The sequence below is a fragment of the Pipra filicauda genome, unplaced genomic scaffold, assembly GCF_003945595.2.
Source record: "Pipra filicauda isolate LSUMZ 115617 unplaced genomic scaffold, ASM394559v2 scaffold19_size4547281_pilon, whole genome shotgun sequence".
Classification (NCBI taxonomy): domain Eukaryota; kingdom Metazoa; phylum Chordata; class Aves; order Passeriformes; family Pipridae; genus Pipra; species Pipra filicauda.
The window spans coordinates 3,389,909-3,412,436 of NW_024104309.1; the positions used below are offsets into that span (position 1 = coordinate 3,389,909).

The window sequence follows — 22,528 nt, forward strand, 5'->3', positions numbered from 1 at the left end:
ACTTATTTTAATAAATTTTTAAAACTAGTATTAAAACAGTACCTTTAGGCCAAACTTTTATAGAAAGATCAGCTATTGAATAGGATGATGTGACCAAAAATACTGGTCTTTGAAGGGATAAAAATTAGCTTTTGAAAACCATAGCTGCTTCTGCAGCTGCAGGGAGGACATTTTCTTGGTGTCAATTTATATTTCATTTCCTTTAGCTCAATAGCCGATTCATTCAAGTTCAGACACTGATGAGGAGTTGAGATGCAGGAATGTTTTTTTTCTCTCTTGCAAATGATCAGAGCAGACCAGCATTAAAGCACAATCCACTACATCTAAATCCTTAAGGGACAAATGGTGAAAAAACATCAGATTGATTAACTCAGGGCATTTTTCCTTTGTCAATAATTTATCAAGTTTTGAAGTACAAGATACTTACCTTTATTTTCTGATACATCCAGCAAACTTCACACAGCCTGAGCTGGCAAATAAAATGCCTTCATAAAGCATGTGGTTCGTGATTTTACTTGAATTACAATTTTCATCCAAAGCACTTTGTCATGAATCACAAATTAAAAACATCATCACAGTAATTGGAAAGATCAAGCAGCATATGCTGAGATGATGCAGGGCAAACAGGGACAGGTAGAAGTCCTGATGACAATGGGGAGGCAACAGAGGCTCTGCAGCTTTCACAGGTCCCAATGATTTAAGTTACACCCCTTTACTCAATGCCATTTGGTTGAGCTGGAACATAAGCCTTTTTGAGCAAAGTATGAGATGACTTATTAAAAGGAATCTATTGCCTCCCAGTATCTTCTCTACAGATCTAGACAGCTTCTTAATTTGTATTAAATTACATTATTAAGTGTATATGCAGTGCTTTACCCACCTGTTTCTCACAAACAAGTACCAAATGTCCTGTCCTGCTGGTGAAAGCTAAGACTGAACCTCTCCCAAGCAGAATGAACTCCGTGCTGCAAATGCAGAACAAGTTTTAAAACATACTATTTACATCAAAACCAAGACACCTGACAATTTAAATAATTTTTGATTCAACAAATTCTCATAAGTAAGGAGGGAAAAAAAAAGAGCTAATGAGGGTTCACACATTGCCAGTCAAATGAAGTCTATCCTACCAGTATGGACATGTGGGACCTGTGTTAGAAACAAGTCCTCTCAACTGGTACCCCTAAAGAGACACTATATTTAGAGTCATTTATACTCACAGACCTTTATTTGATTATCATGGTCAATCGATCAGTACCTCTTTGTATCTCCCTGGCGTAAAAATGCCTGTCAGAAAGTAGACAGCACATTAATTTTGCATTATTAAACATGTTCACCTGTGGTTTCTAGTCATGATCAATTTTATTTTCAGTCTGTTGGATTTTATTAGCAAATCTTTTTCCTCATCAGCCAAGATAAAGATATTGTGCCATCAAGTGAAAGTCAACTTTCCAGAGATAATTCCAGTTTTTCTTTACATTTTCAAGGTTCACAGATAGCTAGAAAATGAAATAGTTCAGGAGAAGACCAAAGCATTCAGCCAAAGCATTTCACTGGACTTGAAATTCAATGCTTATGATGTTGTTGTTTACAAGTCTGATCAGTCTATAGTCATCATGGAATACCATGGCTATGAACTCCCACCAGGAAAAAGAAGGCTTGTAATGAAATCAGTGGAGACGCAGCTTCACCAACTGCCTGAGCCCACAGAGAAGAATGTGAACACAAACCATCCACAGAAATACATTCAAAAGAGTAATGTTTCCATTTTCACCAAAACTTACATCCTATATTCCTGCTGTGAAATAGATTTTTGCATGAGCTGGAATTGTGCCCTACCACAGTCCCCGTTCCCCATGTCCCCAGCTGGCACACTGGAGCATGGACCACTTTCTGGTCCTACAGATGATATCCTAGTTATAAATAGCATTAATTAAAGAATCAGAGTCATGGTATGCAACAAGGCATCACTGATTACCCTGGTCTTGCATGGTCTGCTCAGAGCAAAACCTCCCCTGAATAACCCAGGCTTCCAATACAACCTCTAAGAAGAGGCACATTAAAAAACCAGCAAGATGACAGGGTTTATGGGAACAGAGCAGACATTTCTCTGGATGTAGATAGTTCCAAAAGGACTGTACTTAGAGAAAATAATAAGGAATGGCAAAAGAAAACCTGTTTAATCTACATTCTAACCACCAGTCCTGCAAAGGCTTAAGACTGATAGTTCACTTCTATAAATGGGGCTTTTCAAATTTCTGCGTTCTGCCCCAAATCCTGCAGCCAGCCATTCCTGCTGGCGGGTTTCCAGCAGCCTCCAAGTAGAGAAGGGTCTGGATTTTACTACTGACTAGTCACCAGTTGAAGCTTGGGCCATATGAATGGGGCCCCTCTGACAGCCTTATTAACACAAATGATTTTTATTCTGCATGCCTGGGTAAGCCATGGGCACATGCCTGCAAGATCAAAGCCTTGGTCATTAATAACTTGGGCAATCGTTTCACCTAGAAGCCACACTCTGTCTACACAGAAATCTTTCCGGGAATCTGGTAAAAAGATTGATGAAAATTAAACATCTACTTAGTGAAGCTGAAGTAACCAATATATGATTAATACTTTCCAATTATATTTCAGTACAGTACATTGCTGAGTTTGTTATTACCTGCACTCTTAACACTCCATCTGCAGTGTTAAATCCATCTGTTGCTGAAAATATGACTATATCTTCAAGGGTTTCTGAATCATCATGCTGGTACCTTTTAACATAATTATAATGAAGAGTGATATTCATTATCCAGCGGAAATTAGAAACCTATAAATATGAGGGGAGGGGAGCAAGGGAAGAGCTGAGGTCCTGCATTGCCCACCGTTTCAATTGATCATGTTGGCTGCTCCCACTTGAAATATTGCTCTGGGCTCTGGATTTAACACCAGCAGTCCCACTGGTTTCACTGGTGTTTCACTAACGCCTACCATGGGGACCTGGTCCCTCAGCTTCATTCTGCCAGATGGAGGTGGGCAAAAGAAGTGGTTTCATGACTGGCATCCACATCAGGGTATGGAGACAGCACAAACCTAGACTGTGCACCATGGCCAAAGCTTCTGGTGGAGGAGGACACCAAGCCCTGGGAATTCCTCACCTGTACAAGGAGCAATGGAGTCCTTATCACATGGGTTGTTGCCAGCTGAGATGGCAAGAGAAAAGTTCCAGTCATTTCTACCTTTGAGAAGGATTTAAAGCAGAGGGTGCTATTTCGAAACACTCAGATATATTGTCCGAATAAATATATCATATTTTTAAACATATATCTTAGATGTTAAAGAACCCCCTCTTTAATACAGCAACAGCTGGTTTAAATGTGCCTCCAGGTAACAGAAGGAAAAGCTTATGCCACAGTCTTCCCTGAATTCTGCTCCCCTCCACCTCCTTCCCTCTGCCCTATTAGGATCCAACCTCCCCAAATCATGAGGCTCCTTTTTAAAACATTTGTTTTAAAAAATACAAATTTTCAGACACCATTACACAGTTATGGATAAGATATAGGCTTCACTTTTCCCCCCAAATCCGAAAGCAGTAGGTCTATTTTTGAGACTCTGGGTAATAATCAGCTGCAGAGAATTTTAAAGAAAGAACCCAAATAAATTAGCTGATTTTAAAAGCCTGCAAACAAAGATCCTTCACCTTGGCAAGTCCATGCAGATCAATGAAATTGGACAGAGGAAGTTTATTAACTAGAAAAAACTTTCAGATCCTCATGGGAACATGAAGGAGTGGTTTATTTTGCTGCATCCAGAGGGACCCTACCAGGATCCAACCCTTCCACCCGCAAACCTGCCTGCACTTTGGGCCTGGAAGAGGTTCTCTGATACTCAGCAGGTGTGTCTGTGCTTTTGGAATAGGAGGAATCTTCCTCCCCCTGCAGATTTAAAAGCTTGAAATGCGTGTCAGCTGATCCAAAGGCTCTGCCATTCCCTATTTTAGAGTTTAACAGGACTGCCTGGAATCTAAGTGGCACAAGTAACCACTTCCAGTCCTCTGATGAAAAGCTTGTGCTTAAAAGGCTATGGAGTTCCAATTTGCAAGACTAAATTTGGGTGAAAGAACACTCAAACTACCAAGGGAGACGTTTTTGTCCTGCCACCACGATCAAAGCAGTGAGTAGAAAACCAGCTTAATGATATATTTCTTCACATCATACCGATGGTAAAACACAGCCCATTCCATTGAGTAAAATCTCCCTTGGCCTCTAACTCCAGTGGGGACGAAAAACTTTCTAATCTGCCTGCCCCAGGAAGGTTTTATCCTCCTACATCCAGTATCCTCTATGAGATAAAGAGGATAGTGCAGGGCCCTTAAGAAAACACAGACTGTCCATGGGGCATAAGCTTATGAAGAACATTCTCTTTCTTAGGAGAAATTCCTGCCTCCTGGTATGAAAGATGGACAAAAAATAGAAGAAGAATGAGGCTATCTGTCTGTCCAAGGCTGTTGACTGAGAAGTGAAGCTGCTGTGCCTTCTCAACAATATAAGAGGACAGAGGTGCTTTCCCCTTTGACATTAAAACAAGGGCTAAGTGGGATGTTTTCCCACTGTGGTGGTTTTTGAGGCTCATAGAATCAAGTTTTCTCATATTTGAAAGAAATCCACAGGGTTAATAGCCAGAGGCACACAGCTAAAGTGTAAGTTTGAGAAAGACGAGAACAAGATGAACCAAAAAGAAAACACTGTAGATGAGTTGCAATATTTCCACAGAAAAGAAAATGGGCTCAGAGTTTTAAAAATATCCTTTGAAAAAAAAAGCATAGCAATTAAAGCTATTGAGCTGACTGAAGAAGCTTCAGCATTGCTTTCCTCTTACTAAGCTTTTATTGCTTTCTTTGGAATACAATTGGTGATAATTTCCTTCTTAGAGTCTGACACAAACCTTACAAGTTACCAGAGCTACTTGAAAAAAATTGGATAGGTTTAGCTTTATTTCTCTCCATAAACAATTTGCTATTGGAAGTAGTGAAGTCTCTTGAATGCTTCCAAGACTTCAACTGCCTATTATAATTTCCCAAATAATCCTTCCCTGTGGTTGCACGTTCTTCACTACAAGTAACTCACTTCTTTTCTGCTCTCCTACTGTTCTGGACAAATTGTTCTTAGGGCAGAGTTTAACCATTTAGCAGAAGAATATAGTCTTAAGCATTATAAGCTTTACACAGCACACTCAAAATTCACCCTGCACAAATATTCATTTAATACTGGCAGGAATTTTGCTGATCCCCTTAACCTACCTGGGATTTTAATATTTGCTAAAATACTTAACAAAGAATGCATGCACACATACAAACCCCAGGTGGAATAAATTTGATGAATAATTCTCATTTGTGGAGAAAATGCTTGCCTGGCTCTTTTCAAGGAATGTAAGCACCTTGAACAAGCTTTATGCTCTGACTTTAGCAGGGACTTACTTACTAAATGGTACAATACAAGAACATTTAAAACTATAGGAAGAAGTCAGGCAATAAATGTGTGGAACCAGCTGCAGGGCATATAATAGAACAAAGGAATCGACAAACCTGGATTTTTCAAGCAATGTCATGGAAAGAACTCACCAAGAGGGAACTTTCCTGTCAGATGCGTCGAAGTGCTGGCAGGGAACAGAAACACCAGTGTTGTGTACAGCTCACAATTTTCATTTTCGAGTGAATGAAATGAGATGTGAGGTTTGACTGGTTTGGCACAGAAACTGCAAATCTCTTACTCTGAAGAATCAGAAGTGAGCACACACTGTCTGCCATAGGAACACACACCCAGGAGCTTGAGCAGGTCTTGGAAATCCATTGTCCATTATCAAAAAGGCTTACATGGCTGGAAAGTAATGGTGTCCACACAGGACAAATTTCAGTGAAACACCAAGAAAATCACTGCTTTTGGCCCCCTTTTCAAGAATCATAGAGAAGATCTCAAGTATCTGCACTAACAGGGAACGTTGTTCTCTACTGTGAGGCTGCATGACGTTCAACTCCCCCTTAAAACAGCGGGAAATGGGATTTGGAAGGTGATCCCAGACTTCTGCCTAGGCTTTAAATTCTACTTTTGTGCTCATTTGGTGTATTTAATGTAAAAATTTAGATTTCAATAAGCATCATTTGTTGTCATGCCTCATCTGTTTATGAAAGCAGAGCTTTTAAAACGTGATAATAATTGCAAATGATGTCAAATGCTTTTCTTGTTTACCTGAAAGATGTCAAGAATAGCAGGACTTGTTTTGCTTTGTTGGTTTTTAGGCTGCAAAAATTAGCTTACCCACACTGTAAAAATTAGTAAGAGGGAAAAATAAATGTTAGATCTTTTCCCTATCACCTTATAAAGTGTAATTCAGCTCGACAGTTTCATATGTACACAGGAGAAGTGAGAGAAACAAAGCACTAACAGCACACGAGTTGATTGTCTGGAGATTGGGCCTCTGGAGAGTGGAGCTGATGCCTGGTGATGGTGCAAGTTTCTTTAACAACAGGTTGTGTAGTTCCAGGCTCCCTCTGGCTCATGTAACACAAGGAATCAGTCTTAAAGATGGCTGAAAAATACGGAAATCCAGCAGATGGTATCTGACCACTGACTGATCCCACTCTGCCGGTACCAGCTCAACTCTCAGCTCATCAGTTCATAAAAATTCTATTTTGATGTTGTTTTTTCCAGTGTCTTGATATTTCTATTAATTTTCTATATTTGTTTAAGTGTTGCAAAGAAGCAAGTTCAAGCAGCATACCTAAAGAAAAGAAGAAAAACAAAAAGTCAATTGGTCTTCCTGCTTTTGCTTTCACCTGTTTTAATACTGGTGAAAATCCAGAGCAACTCTGTTAATTTTAATCAAGTCATTAATGTAAAACAGGAACTGGACATAAGAAACATCGTGTTATTACAGATGAGCAGCTCCAGCCATCTCGTTCCTGCACAATTTCCTATTATGCAATAATGTGCATGGCTTTCATAATATTATGAATGCTATGTCATTTAAAAAAAAAACCCCTACTTATTTGAGCATCAAAATGAATTTAAATGAGTCCTGAAGAATCTCTTCTCCAAAATGTCAGCTGTAGACAAGGCTGTAGAAGAGATTCCTTTGCAAACACATTGACACAGAGATTTCTTAAAAATACAAGATCCATCACAGACCTCTGTAGCAGCCATTTGCTGCTTTTCTCTTATTACTCCTTTATTAATTCCATCCCAAGGGAACCCTGTTCATCACACCAGGGGAGCAATAGCAGTTATACATTGTCAGTTCTGAAGACAACTTACCCCTGACCCCCAAACATTTGTCATAGAATCATGGAATTGTTTAAGTTGGAAAAGGTCTTTAAGATCATCAAGTCCAGCCATGAACTCAGCACTGCCAAAGCCACCACTAGTCACTCCATTATTGAGCTGTACCAGGGACTGTCACCTCCCCAGGCTGCCACACACGCTTGGCCCATCTGCAGTGGATTCCTTGATAATCCCACCAGCACTCGTTGGCTCGGTGGTTTTAGTGAGGGTATAATAATCACTTGAAAAAACCCCATAAATAAAACATCCACATAGGTGTTTCAGCAAGAACCATCTTCTCTTTAGCAAGCTTGAAGTTGACACTGCTCACCAGGAGTGGCAGGTTGTCATCTATTGGTGAGATGGCAACAGAAATCCATTACCTAACAAGAAACCAGTGTCTAAGGCTTTGCCTTCCATCAAATATTATTAAAAACAATCCTTGGTTGTGTCTCTCATCGTGCTGGAAATAGGCAACTGCATCCTCAATGTTTTCAAACTTGAGGCTTTTGCCTCCTGTTATATAAACGCAGAAAGGAAGTTACCATGTGCTCTTTCTATCAACACAAATTACCAATAACATTTTCAGATTTAAGCAGAAGAGACACACGTCTTCTGTTCACTGTGTAAAGGCTGGATCCACTTAAAACCAACAGGAGCCTTTTCGTTCACTTCAGTGAACTTTAGATCACGTTCCAAAGAAGTGACATTATTATTTTTTCACCCTCAAATATACATTGGGCTGTTAGTAACCAGCCTGAAGTCTGAAGACTTTCACTGCAGAAATTCCAAAAGATGTGAAAATATTATGGGTTTTTTTCAGAAGAACTTCTAATAATTTTTCTAGGATGCATGCAGAAGAATCAAAGGCTGCTTATGAAGATTACGAGGATAAGTTTTACAAGAGAAATAATGCTTGTATTTTGTAGGCATTGCATTGCATCCCACAGTTCAGCTCACATCTGACGCAACATACACTGCCTGCACTGTGACCCTTCCATGTTGGGAATGGATCACCAGGAACCAGACAGGATTCAGGTTATTGTCAGCAGCCTGTAGAGTATCACAGAATCATTAAGGTTGGAAAGGACTTCCAAGATCTTCAAGTCCAACCTTCAACCAAGTATTCCCACACCCACTAAACCATATCACAAAGTGTCACATCTTTTTTAAACACTTCCAGGGATGGTGACTCCACCACTTCCCTGGGGAGCCTGTTTCAATGCTTGACCACTCTTTCAGTGAAGAAATTTTTCCTAATATCCAACCCGAACCTTCCCTGGCACAACTTGAGGTCCTTTCCTCTTGTCCTATGTATTCTACATAACAGGGCATGGGCATTCTGCAGTATATATACACCTGTATATAACAACTGCAGACTGATGATAAGGATTTACATTGCTCTTCACAAAGAGCTACACAGCAAAATACAAGGTGCCCAACCTTCTTGTATCCAGTTTAAGAGGTTGATTTGGGGAAGGGAGGTTTTATAATGTTTATTTGATCCTGGAGGAACTATCCTGTTACCACACCAATAAATTTTGAGTCAAATACCACAACACTTTCCTGTATCAAGGGAATTGTCATGGCAGCAGGTAAGGAAGAGTGACAGCTTTCTTCATGCAACCAGGCTGCTTGCTGTGTGCCAGGTCTGCATGAGCCTTGTGTCCTTCCAGACCAATATGTTAACCGGGAAATTTGACCTTTGGAGTATAAACATAATTCAGAACCAGAAAGAAACAAAAAAATGTGTGCAAACAACCCTCAAACTGGTGAATTTAAAAACATATATCTTTTTTTCCTTTTTAATCACCTATATTGTGAGTAGGAAAAGGAACTAGATTAGAGTAACAGTAAAGCACTGAACTATTCCCCTTCTCTCCAAACCCAAAACCTTCTCCAAGTACATTCTCATCTTAAATTTAAGCAGAACGTATATACTGTCATCAAAAATACATTTAAAAGAAATACTGCTGTGTGTAGTACTACCTTTGGAGTACTCTTAGCAGAACAGATTTTAAAGAAAGGATTTCTTCTTAGCAAAAGTTTCCAGGAAGATGTATGTGCATCTTGATGAAATATCCACTGGATTTGTGTTATCCCAACACCATAAAAATCATCATTTTGTAACAGCCTGACTACCCAGTCACATTCTTTGGGAGCACATAAGCAGGCTAAAAGACCTCGAGATCACAGTGCACCTTTCTGTTCTCACTATGGATGTTGAAATTCTCTTCACTCGTGGAAATGTTGCCAGATTTTTTTTGCAAAGTAATCAAAGAGTGCAGAGTTTGTTAAAATAAAAGCCACCAGAAGAAGTCCAGAATAGTGCCTCATATTTACAGGTTCTACACATACAAGACTCTCCAGAATCACACTTGAATTTTTCAGATCTTAAAGATTATTTGGGTATCTAAATTCCTTTTTTTCTTAGAGGAGCTAAATGTAAAAATACTTTGAAGGATGGGCCTTTAACACTGTGTGAGAACTGTAACTTCAGTGATGCAGTTTGACAGAGCAGCAGCACTGCAGGTACAAGTGAGAACAAGCCAGACCCACTGTCATTTACCTCCCAAAATTCCAGATATTTCAATACTTAAAAACCTGTGAACAATAAAGTGTCTTTAAACCCTTTTTTGTCAGAGGCCTTCTGCTTTTATCCTTTAGCAATCTGAAGGTTTGACTATTGCTAAGCAAACTAAAGGACATCTCATTTGCAGTGAGGTAACTCCACAAGAAGAATTAGTGCCAACAGAGAAGGACCATGCCCAAGGTACATTTTTAAAAATCAGACTTCAAAGAACCACAAGTCCACTGTCCCAAATGTACCTGCATTAACATGCATTCAAAAGCACCGTGAGCTCACACACTGAAGCAAGATCACATGTAACCCTTCAAACCCATGTTCTATCCAACCTTGGGAGCTTCGGTCTTCACACTTCTTTTTTTTTGAAAAATGGGCTGCAACAGGAGAACTGCTCATGAACGCATTATCAGTTGCTTGAAACTCAGCCTAGCAAAACAAGCAAAACAAACACTCCCTGAAAGATTAATGCAGCATTTGCTGACTGGCAAGCTTGCTTTGGATGTAGTACAGCAGTCCTGATTGCAGACAGCCCGGCTCCATGACTTCATAGACCTGTCTCTCGGCATGAGACATGTCAGGAGGCAGGTACCAATTCCCAGATCATAGAGATCCTGCCGAGTGAAGGATGTCTTGGTTTGTGCACAGCTCTCCAAATGGGTGAACTATCCCTGTAGCAGGGGTTTAGCAATATGAAACATTTTTTACTTCAGTGTTTTTGCATCTTCAGCATCTTGAACCGTGGCAGTAAGTGCGCAAGGATAAGCTGATGAGCTTCTAAGCTGAAATAGAGACAAATGCAGCTTCATGTTGTGTTTGTAGTATCTCCCTTTATCGGGACATAAGTCCAAACATCTTCTGTTTACAAATAAGAAAGCCCAGGAATCTTTTGCATACGTATTAGCAAGGGCATGGGAATTCCCAAAGGCGGGTGAGTGCACGCGCGTGGGTGTGTGTATATATAGATATCAAGCAACTCTTAGATGCATCAACAAGTTACTGGGATAGTGCTAAAGAATTAACAGTTAAACACAACAATTATCTTCTAAGCTTTGCCTCAGACAGTCAATAATCTTGTCCCAACTGATGTGGCTGGCAAACTTCCCATTCAAAAGGGCAGGATTCTCCTTTAGCCTCTTGAACAACTGCACAAAGAAGGGTGATACGTAGGCTAGCAGAGATGCATAGAGCAACCCAATAATGAATTTCCCAGATTTTGGCACTTGTTTTTTATTAGATATGTCAGTTAAATGTAGAAGGACATGGCATGATTGAAAAGCCCCTGAAAACTTCAAAAGCCCAGCTTGTACCCATTCATCCAGCTTGGATTCTGAATGGAAAAGATGCATACACCCTCCACAGGGGAGACAACCCACGGGGTGTTAAAAATCCACAAAAGTAACTAGTTTGTGTGCAAAACTGGCCATAGATACTTCTGATGAAGGCCCAGCTAGCAGACAAAAACCCTCCTCATTAGCAAGCTACCACTCCTCTACTTTTTAGAAATAAAATTAATTCAATTCAGATTTTTCAAATCAATCCCCTTTCCTTCTGCTTGATTTTTTCAGATTTTCAGGTAAATGCTCATCTTCCTCTACCACTGTTTGACCTAAAGCAGCAAGAATGTCCCCAAAGCCATGATCCATGCAGGTAGACTGTACAGTAAACAAAGGCTGAGATGTTTCTGCCCTCCTCTGTCAGATGTGCCAAGCAATTAATGGAATTTCAGAGGCATTTGTCCAACGGGAGGAATACTTGACTCCAGCTTCCTGATCTGTACGTGAGGAATGAGTATTTCTATGATAGTCTCCAGTTCAGTAAACCTGAAAGCAGAGGATTTATTACATACAGGATCAAGAAGCCTTTCCTTTGATCATTTATACAGTGATCTGTGAATGAATGCATTCAGAACCCAGCTCCAGCACACTCTGAAATATTCATGGACTCAGCCAAGAACAATATCCTGAATCCTCATTGGAGAGCAGATCCTCTGCTGGGGAATGGCACAAGGAAACCTGGTTGACTTCAGTGGGAAAACAAGAGTTTACACAAGCTAAGAATGTTGCGTTTTTGCACACTGAGATCTTCTTTGTAAACAGTGCTTTAATACCCATCTGTAAGCCAGATAATAAACACTTCAGATAAATCACGGGGAGGTTTAGAGAGTTCTGTGCGCTCTCTCAAGCTTTCAGTTGAAGAGTAGAGGCCAGAAGTCAACACTGATTACACCTCAGCAGCAACTAACCATGATAAATATCAAAGTCAAACACTTTGGGTCCATTTCTTTAAGCTCTCTGTTGTGTTTCTGAAGAGCTCTCTTAAGACCTCTGCATATTTTATTCTGTGGTACTTACATACTTACACCCCATGCTCGAGTAGGGCTGGATATACCCACTGAGGCTTGAAACATCAGGTAGGACTGCCAGAATATTTCTTTCTCCTGTAAATCAAACAGACAGTTCCATAGTGCCCACAGCCAGGTTTCCCCATGATCCAATCCCTCATTCAGCCATAGCTTGTCCCAGAAGTAGGACAGCACCTGCAAGTTTTTGGCACTTTGAAAGGAATTGTTCATACAGCGCAAGCACTTGTGGGTTTAAGTTGTAGGAAAGTCCCAGTCAATTAGAGTTAGCCAAGGACATCAATGTTTGTTGAGGAGTTTTCTTTCACACTTGGCTAAGGCGTGGTTCTGAAATGCTCTTCTCGTAATAGTTACCACAACTAACAGCTGACGTTATTCAGAAGGACATAAAAAATGAGGTAGCAGACAACTTCCAAGAGAGGTGAGCCTTTCAAAACTGCAGATGACACAAAAAGGCAAGGAAAATAATCACCTCCAACTCAGTATTAAAACACAGGAGGCGGCACTCCCTTAAAAAACAATTCTTCATTGATCCAACCTAACTTACTGGGCTTAAAATTTAAGTCACATTATCACCGAGCTCCCACCTGTAAGTCTCAGTCTCACACCATCTTCTTCCAAAAAATGGTCAGCCATTCATTGACAGTATACTTAACTTCTTAGTGGCAATCAAACTTTTTGTTAAGATAAGTGGTACAAACAAGCTGGTAAAGAAAAAACCCACCATTATCTTACCAGCCAAATCCTACAGTGTTGACTCAGGAGGCACCTGAAATTTTGCTTACATAAGTACTGGAGGCTTGAGCTCATGTTAAAACAATCTCAACAACATTTTAAGTTTTAATAGAATAACTTTCATGTTATAACTTCATTCAATCATTTATGCAGCAATAATTTAAGATAGGAAATAAAGAGGAAAAAATTGCCTTTGTACAAGTTAATCTATTAAGGACTGGAATATTAATGTTATTGGATACATGAAACCCTGTGCAACCATGGAAACCATTGCACAGGATCCAGTCAGCCTCCAAAGCTGAGCTGTGGCCTATGGTTGCTATGAGAGGATATAGCACACACCCCTCAGCAGTTCTTGTTAGAAAGTTCTATTGTGCATTTGTCTACACTTCATCTCAGCATAAAGCTATTTGTGGAACAGAGGTTAAGGAGAGGGTTCTGAAATCTGAAAACATACCTTTCAGATTAATCTAGGAAATCAGATGCTGTTTTGCAACAGTTGGGGCTTATTTGTGACAATTTAACTGATGTCTTCCCTTGCTCTGAAAAGATAAAAAAGGGTATAATGAATTTGACTTGGAGAAGTTAGGGATTATTTTATATTCCTGGAACATATTAGTTTCCTTTCCAAACTCATCCTCAACCCACTCTTACTACAGACCACCCGGAGAAATTGGTGATAAAGAAACACTCCCCCTAGATTCTGCTCTTTTTAAAAAAAAAAAAAATTGCAAAATTTGAAGGAAAAATATAAACGGAAATCTTCTGAAACACAGTAAACTCAAAACTGTAGCTATCATTTAATCTATTATCTTTTCTAATTGCAAGAACAATTACATGGCAAATAAAAATGTCTCAACATACCGTAAAAAAAGCCTGAAAATCAAACAGAAGTTTCCTGAAAGGTTTATGAACTCTCATTTGAGAGAATGACATCTGCTAGCAGGGTAGGTTGGGAAAAAAAATTGCCTGTGAAAAACATGGAACTTACCTAAACCAACACTTGCACTTTTGTTTAAAATGAGATATTAAGTCTTCAAAGGTAGTGATCTCTGCACCAGCTCCTCTGGCAGCAGCTCTCCCCACACCAATTTTCCATGCCCAATGCGCTATCCTCAAACCACCCCATCCCTCTTGGCATAAGAATGATCCCATAAGAATGAATCCAAAGCATTCATTTTCCAATTTTCTGTGTCAGTCTCATTTAAAACCTCTCTTCCTACCTTGCAGGACCCACTTTCTTTGGGAAGATCGAGCTGTAGTTCGGTCTCCGTATCGAACACCATCTGTCCCCTCTCTGTGCTGATGCCTGTTCCCCAAGAGAAATTTTGCTGTTTCTACATATGCAAGATGCACCAGAAATACCAGAATATCCAACTTGAGAAGGCTGAGCAGAGCTTTGATCTTCCGAGCCCAGGTGCATCCTTTACTGTGGTTGAAGTGCTCAGTGGATGACAGGCTAACGCTTCGGTGTTCGCGTCTGGGAGTCAAGAAACAGAGCAGCCTTTCTGCTCAAGGAAGGCTTGGAATTGCTTCCAGCTTTACTGCTCTCAGAATGAAGTTTTATTCATATTTCATTTTAAAGTCTATAAAAAATTGACCCAGTTTCCTCCAAGCTGTTGTGGGTGCATCTTGCTCCGTGTCATTCGGCGGCCCGGTGGCCGCGGTCGAGCAGCTCGCAGGTGTTGCAGGGTGTTAGATCAGTGTAGGTCAGCGGTTCACCTGACAAGCGTTCAACAGATGGAGATCACTCCCCTGGCACCCAGACAGGCTGAGGTCGCTCTGCACAGAGAGGAACACGCTCCAGAGAAGAAATACTCTACAATAAAATCAGAGGAGTCAGAAGCTGCTTACTTGAAGGTGTTCAAAACCATACACACAGCACCAAAAATGCTTATTCAGTTGTGGCAGTAACCAAAAATCACATAAAATTCATAAATTCTTAACTTACATAGCAGATGGCAGAGCATCCTTCTTCCCTCACTTTTGTTTAGTGGACAGTTATTTTGGAAGACTCAAGCTCTGTGCTCCAAGGACAGTGCAAGACTCATATGTCGTTCACAAGAGGCCAAAGTGGTCTAAATCTATTTTGCATCACTTATGTCAAGCCTGGTTCACAGAGAGTGGTGCCACATCCATGGAGGATGTCACACCTCCTTGGAAATTCCTCAGTGCCTCCTTCTTCATGTGTGACTTTTCCAAGTGTGATCCTGATGCCTCCATCCTACTCCTGCATCACACTCTGCTCTTATCAAGTGAAACCAATGGTGCTTAAATGCTTTCATAAAAATACTTTTGGAAAAGCCTACATGAGAATTACCAGGTAAATGCTCAGCTTCTGATTTACAAAGGGTAGCAAACCCCGCACCTTGGGCACTTGCCTTTAACTTACAAAATATTCTTAGGAAAAGCAGAAGTTGCGAATGTGCAGAAGGCAGCAGGGAGAATGTCAAGTTTGGTACCCTGGCTCTAACATCAGTACAATCATGACCCTATTTTAGGCACATCACTGTTGTCATCTCCAAGGATCCAGATTAAAGGGGTGCCAGGAATTATGAATCCAGCCATCCATGATTGGTTTATCAGATCTTTTAGCTTTGGGATAATCAACACCATAATCCTCAGTTTAAGCCAAACACAAAATCAGTCAGGTATCTCATGGATTGTAAGGACCAGCAAGGATCCCTCTGCTCTTTCAGGATCAGCATTATTTCAGAGACAGCTCAGCTGAAGCTTCTGTTTGCAGCACGTTTTCAGCTATAGCCTTAAGATTTCAGAGTGTGAATTACTGTGGTGACATGCTGAAGCAGAGAGAAATGGCAATGACCTGCAAGATACTGTTTGTAAGTGTGTTAACCCATTCATACCCACAGACATGAGCATTTCTCATGGCTAAAAGCAAACTGTACTAGGCATCCTGCTTTAAGCAGGTCCCTGGAATTTTGACCCATTGACATATGCAAGGAAAAATACTTTAAAGTCATAAAAATCAGAGACATAAAATTTAAACCAAGGGCTATTTTTAATATTTGCATATTTTTAGTAGCAGAGCCTTTCTCCTACTTTCTACTCAAACCATGTGCCACACAAAACTGAGCAGCTCTCAAAAACTGCATTTGTCTACATTGCAGTTACCCATATTTTCCCCAAGATGATACCACTCAAAAAACAATTGAGAAATTTCCATGTTTGAGGTTAGAACAAGCCTCAGTACTTCTACATTAGTGCTCCAGCAATATGGGGACCTTTCCTTGCTTTCTGATTTACTCACTAAAGTACCGCAGACTACCTCACAGAAGCTGAGTAAATCTCCATTCTGGATGGCAAGATCTCCACTCTATTGAAGTCAAAGTGACTTTTCCCTATTAAATACAAATTGAAAGAGGATTTAATCTGCTTCCAGCATTAGGATTTTGCATCTAGTTGGGATTTGGTCATGCATTTGTATTTTAATGTCTAAATTCTAACATTCTTAAGAATCATGCCTGTTCCAAACTTCAAATCAATATGTAGGTAAGAGAATTGCTAGATCTGACCTAGTTTTAGGTAACCCAAACTCTTATCCCTACTATGTCCTATACATATCCTTAGATCCTCAGAGCTGTGTAGGTAATATGGAATATTAGTCACAGTAACTTAGAATTTAGGCCAACACAATCTTGCCTATAGAGCATCTTATAAATGTGATATATTTATGTGTGATTGATGTAATATATAAAACACATTAGCTCTTACAGTATTTAATAAATGCTGAGAGCTAGCAATATCAAGACAGATTTATGATTTCCCCCAAGCTTTGTTTTAGCAGTGATAATCAAAAAAGACTGCTTGATTTAGATCATTTAACTGGATTTTTGTTCTGTGTGCACTTAATGTATATTTTAGTATATTTTTTCTTACTTTTAGCAAAATTGTATAGGTGCAGACACACACACAAATCAAAAACTTGCCTGACTGCTTATTGCATCTTTTTAGGAACATGTTGGTATATCTCTATTCTGGAGAACATTTCACAGTTCAGTGATAGAAAATAGTTTGCACTTCATTTGTGCATGTACTAATTTTAGATTAAGCAGGACCACATAAATCCTCCTGAAAAATGATGCAATTAAGTCAGACCTATTTGTAAAAAGGACAACATGTGGCTGTAATTATAATGGCAAAGCATTCAGTAACACTTACTAGTGTTATTGGTGCGCTGACTTATTACTGTGCTAAGAGGAGTTTGTGCAACATGCTGAGTAAGTCTTTACAGGAATAAATCTTAATATTTCCCCAAAAGCTATTAAAAACAATCCTCTGTTGCATTTCTGATCAACTTCCACAGTGATTTGCTTTTTCAAACCGGTCACTTTTGTTGTAAGTAAAGCAGTAAGAGTATTCCGTGCCTACTGCTATGGTGGGAGTAACTGGTTACTCAATTAGGTTTCTTCCAGAGCAAAACTGTTGTCCAGGAGTTCATATGCACCAAAGTTCTCAAATATATGTTTCAGGTGACCAATAATCCATAAAGATGCATAGTGCTCATATTTCATGATGCCATTGCAGTTTAAATGAGAATTTAGATTCCTCAGTGCATTTCTAAACCCTTGGCAGTCCCACAAGAGCAATTGTGGCCTTCACCAACACAACCTGTGATAAAAACTGGCTATGCACCCCTGTGTCCCTGTCCACGACCACAAAGACTATCCCACTATGATGCAAAGTAAGGCAACAAGATAAGTTTAAGACCATTTTTTGCTGTTTATATTCAAACTTAATTCTCCATCCGTACCTCGGCTGTAAAAATCCGCACTGTTCTGTGAACATCCTTGCTTTATGCTGCCCATAAGTCACACTTTCCCTTGTGGTGACTGATACACAGGAAGGATTTTGCACTCTTGAGACATGCCTATGAGGACAAACAGGACAGACAGAAGTGTCCTAGGAAGAAGAACTGGTCCAATCCATCTAGGATGTTACCCAGGATATGGAACAGCAGTGATCCAAGTCTCTAATTTTCACATTCAGCAAAATCCACTGCAAGCTCAGCTCCACAATGTGCGTACTGAAGGTGAGTTTGGGCTCAAACACAGGCTCAGGTCCATATTCAAAGTACAATACATACATACCAACTGCCCTGTACAGGGCTTTTCACACAGTGGTCGTTCTACCACCTCCTTCACATTGAAATGTTCATGTGCTCTAGGTTTGGAAAGAGAAGTGGACATCTCAGAACCCAATGCCACCAGGTAGGCCAGTGATGGTAAGGCTCTTTCCAGCTCAGCCATGGAAGTCTGGCTGCCACATGCGAGAGGGATTTAATTTATTGTTAATCTTTCACTGTCAAATTTTTCTTATCGATGCTGTGGATGATAATCCAGAAGAATGATAAAGCTTTGCCAATTACCTGTGGAGCATTTAAAGGTAAAAAAAATAAATTAATGTACTTTTTTTTTCTTTGAATCCTCATCCCTTCTGATTTGCTGCTTTGTTCTCCAACATAACAGGAAAAGCTTATTTTCATAGTTGCATGCCTTCCCCTGAACTAGATCAGAAAATCCCTCTCATTTCCAAAGGGCTCATTTCCTTCAGAATTAAGACACTGAGTCAGTTGTTTCTTCAGTTCCAGTGACCTTTCTTCTCCTATTAGCTGGGGGGCTTGGTTCTTTCACAGGAGAGCACGTAATATAAACATAATCAGCCCTTTCACATCGTGTAGCTCTTTGCTGCAGCAGGAACTTCCTTACTTTGAGTTTTAATTTTTTTCTGATACACTCCGGCTAAAGTAAGATCAATTCATAAGAAGGCAAAAAATATGAGAGGATCTTAAAGACTAACATTCATTAAAACATCACTAAAAGTGCACCTGTGTCTTGTCATTTCAAAATTAATACGAGGCAAGGTATGTGATCTCTTTTGGTAATTAATTCAGCCCTCTCAGATTCCCCTTTCCCCTCATGTTAATTAGCACAGAAAATCCTCACCCAGACAAACAGACAAAATAGCCACAGGACTACCCTGTGGAGCAAAGCACTTGCAGGAGGAGAAGGGGCAAAGCTCTGCCTTGGTAATTTAAACACCTGAGTGCCTGAAGCATGCAGGTGTGAGGGAAATGCTGCAGAAGTGATGCAAGCCTTTAAAAATGCCATCGCAGTTTGCCTGAAAATTCAAAATCCTCATTAGTCATATGAATAATTTATCGGCTGCCCCACCAGGCAGGGAAGGGACACTTTTGTTGTGTACTCAACTAGCAGTGAGGTCAGTTACCACCAAAAAGAGAAGGGAGAAACAAAATGTTTCTGAAAAATGGAAATTTGCTCTCAAAGTGTGGTCATTCCTTGCCAGAACTTTTACAGAGGTATCATAAAGAGACCAGTCATCACAGGGTATCCCTTCTAAGGACTGCTCAAAGCAGTTAATGCACTTTAAAGAATTGCACTGACTTTAATCCACTTCTTATTTGGTTTAAATAACAGGTATGGTGTGTGCAGAATTAAAAAAAAAAATTAAAAAAATCCGGTATTAGTAGTTAAACATTCTCAAAAATAGATTTGAAATTAACTCGAGGAAGTTTGAAAGTACTGTAAGGAATAAATGCTGCTTTTAATCTTTCAAAGCTCAAACTGTAGCATTCCTGTTATCTTCTCCTGCCAAGTGTAAGCAGCGTACGGGTCTTTAGGCACCCAGCAGCGTTTCTTGGAAGGGCAATGAAAGAGGGAATGGCAAAAGCCTGCCAAAAGGAAAATCAAAGCCATACCTGCAAGCTGCAATACAGTTCTAGGAATCCCTTCAGACTTTTCCTTTTCATGTGTTTGAAACTGAAACTTTAAAAAATGCTGGCGTGGTTCCTTAAAATAATTTTTACTTCTGAAAAACCTAAACAACTTGGAGAGAAAGGAGAGAGAAAGAAGAGGGAGGAAAGATGGGGTTAAATAACAAAGAAAAAGGGGGGAAAAAAGGGAAGAAGTAGCATTAGATGCAATCGGATTGTCCCAAAGCAGCCTCTTCAGAGGAAAAGAGCCCTAAAATGCAGGAAATCTGTCTAACCCTTTAACTATTCCCACTCAATCTGCCCTGAAGTCACAGATGTTACTGATTCAGTTAGATAGCAATTCCAAGCTCCCAAAACAGATTCCAAGTGAGAAAATAGGAAAAGTCCTTGGTTGCTATTAGATACGCATTCTGAAGTAAAAAGAAGTATGGGCAGGGAAGAATTTGTGGCCTGGATTAGAGGTTCCACGGTAATTAAAGAGCAATGACAAATGGGGTCTTGGCTGACCTATTGAACGGGAAGCCGCAGGGTTGGGAGCTCAGGCTGCAGCAAAAATTCCTAGGGAAATGTGTCAGGGTTTTTTTCCTGCTGTGATTTACTGATACGTTTAACAGGAATGAAACCCATACAGGTCTCTGCAAATGTAACGACGGCCTACAGAGATTAGATGAGAAAGTGGAGAATTTAGCAGGGCATGCTAAAAGCCTTGTAAATGATGTATTTAACTGTGCAATTAAATTCTATGTCGGGGTAATAATTTATTGCATTGTTGCTAAAAAGCTGGAGGAAAGTTATCACTTCCTAAAAGACTGAGTTAGGATATATCCCTCCAACGTGTCCAGCAGCCTTCAGACCTTTAACTATTGCATTAGCAATGTGAGAAGGAAAAAAGGTACCTCTAGGAATAACAGTAAAAATAAATATAAGTTTAAATCCTGCCACTGTGGGCTTCAAATGAGTGAATGAGTAGGCCCCCAGGTGGGTGATACACCAGGTAATGCAAAGCCTTCTTGTGTAGCCATGAGAAATGGTCTCCACCCCACACTGCTCACCTGGGGAGAGCAGGTAGATGAGGAGGAGATGATAAACAAGGCCAGACGGACAGGGTGTTGGAAGAGCTGATGACCAAATCTGGGATCTCAGCATCCTATCCTCTACGTTACATGGGGATTGTGCTAGTGCTAGCTGGGCTGTGGGACCTAGGGAGTGACCCCACCCCTCCAGCTGCTCCTGGCTCTGCCAGGGGAATTACTGAATTTTGGGAAGCAGATGAAGAGGAGGGAGCTCCCCAGTCTCAGGCTGCCATGTACTCATGCAGAGAAGAGGATACCAAAGATGAGCACCCTCTCTGGATACAGCCCTGAGACAGGTCCTACCTGTGCACTGACAGCCAAAGCTGTGTTCCATTCCATGCTACTGCATCCACAACCCCAGCCTGCCCTAAATTCCTCTCCCACTTTGTGGGTCTCAATCAGTAGCTAAGAGGTTTGCTTTGCAAGATGCTTCGTGTTGTTTTGTACATTCTGAGTAAGTTTTTGTTTTCTTTTCATGAAGGGTTATTCACAAGCTCTAGGTGCCCTGACAATTGGCTAGATTCATGGTCCAATTGGAAAAAACACCTGGCAACATAATGATCCTCCCGCACAACAAAGCAAATTAATGTGACCAGCCAATAAATCAAGTGGCAGAATCAAGCCCCTTCCACTCAGCTCCCAGTCCCATGCCATCAGGCCTCCTGCAAAGCTGTTGCATACAGATGGTTTTTTACATCATGCCGGAAGGGTCAGTAATGTTTGGGCTGTTTCACACCAATGGGGCTGGGGACAGGCTCCAGAGCCAGCAGGCATCTGCAAAATGTGCTCTTGGCAGCTCTCACCCTCTCCAGTCAGGGTCTTTTAACTGGAGTGAGCCCAGTCCTGCAGCACGACACTGTGATGCAGCACTTGCAACCCATTCAAAGCAATGGAGAGTGATTTCAGGAAAGTTGGAGAGGCACAACTACACACCCACATGCCCACATCATCTTCCAACTTCAGCGTCTCTAGCCATCTCTAAGCTGGCTTAACTTTACCTAATTATTTCTCAGGTATATCTCAAGTGGAAAAATCAAAATCTTGCATACAAATAGTTCCCTGAGTGCTGAGATCAGTTACACTTCACAGCCTGGGTTTATTCTCATCACTATTTGGTCTACAAAAACATCAACATGAGGAAACTGCATTTCTATGACTAACAAACACCAGCATTTGCAATAGTGCTGTGTCAGTAACAGAAGAGTAATAGCTTAACCCCACCAAAAACTAATACATACCTATAGAGTACTATAGGTATGTATACCTATAGTATTGTCATTGCAATAACAATGGCATTGATCAAAATTATGTACACTGAACCAAAAAGCTTCAAACATTTTTAGATAGCTGTGATTAGAATTTAGCCAGGTTGGACGGGGCTTAGAGCAACGTAGTCTACTGGAAATTTTCCCTACCCGTGGCTGAGGGGTTGGAATGAGATGACTTTTAAGGTCCCTTACAACCCAAACCATTCCAGGATTCTATAACTCTATTCTCTTTCAGGAGAAAGTAGGGCTGAATTGGCAGCATGTCTTCCATGCACCACTGAGGCAGCAAGCTTGTATCTGCATGCTGGGGCTCAGAGGAGGAAATTTCTTTGTGACTGATACTGCAAGAGATAAGACATAATTCCCTTGACAAATAGAGTGTTAACTCTGCTTAGGAAAAATAGGTTGGATTACAGAGAGGTAGTGTTTGAGTTTCAAGCTGCATTGCCAGGAGATG

General features: G+C 40.5%; 1 long non-coding RNA gene across 2 annotated transcripts; it reads right to left on the bottom strand.

Annotated features, from left to right (window-relative positions):
- Nucleotides 1–1,221: 1,221 nt before the first annotated feature.
- Nucleotides 1,222–14,780, bottom strand: LOC114002681. 2 transcript variants are annotated; one of them, XR_003545957.2, is made up of 5 exons: nt 14,200–14,780; nt 13,434–13,518; nt 12,234–12,319; nt 2,660–6,756; nt 1,222–1,284 (listed from the first exon to the last, which is right to left on the bottom strand). It is a non-coding gene; the product is annotated as an uncharacterized LOC114002681 (long non-coding RNA). The 2 variants fall into 2 exon arrangements; XR_003545958.2 differs by lacking the exon at nt 12,234–12,319 and having other exon boundaries at nt 1,228–6,756.
- Nucleotides 14,781–22,528: the final 7,748 nt, after the last annotated feature.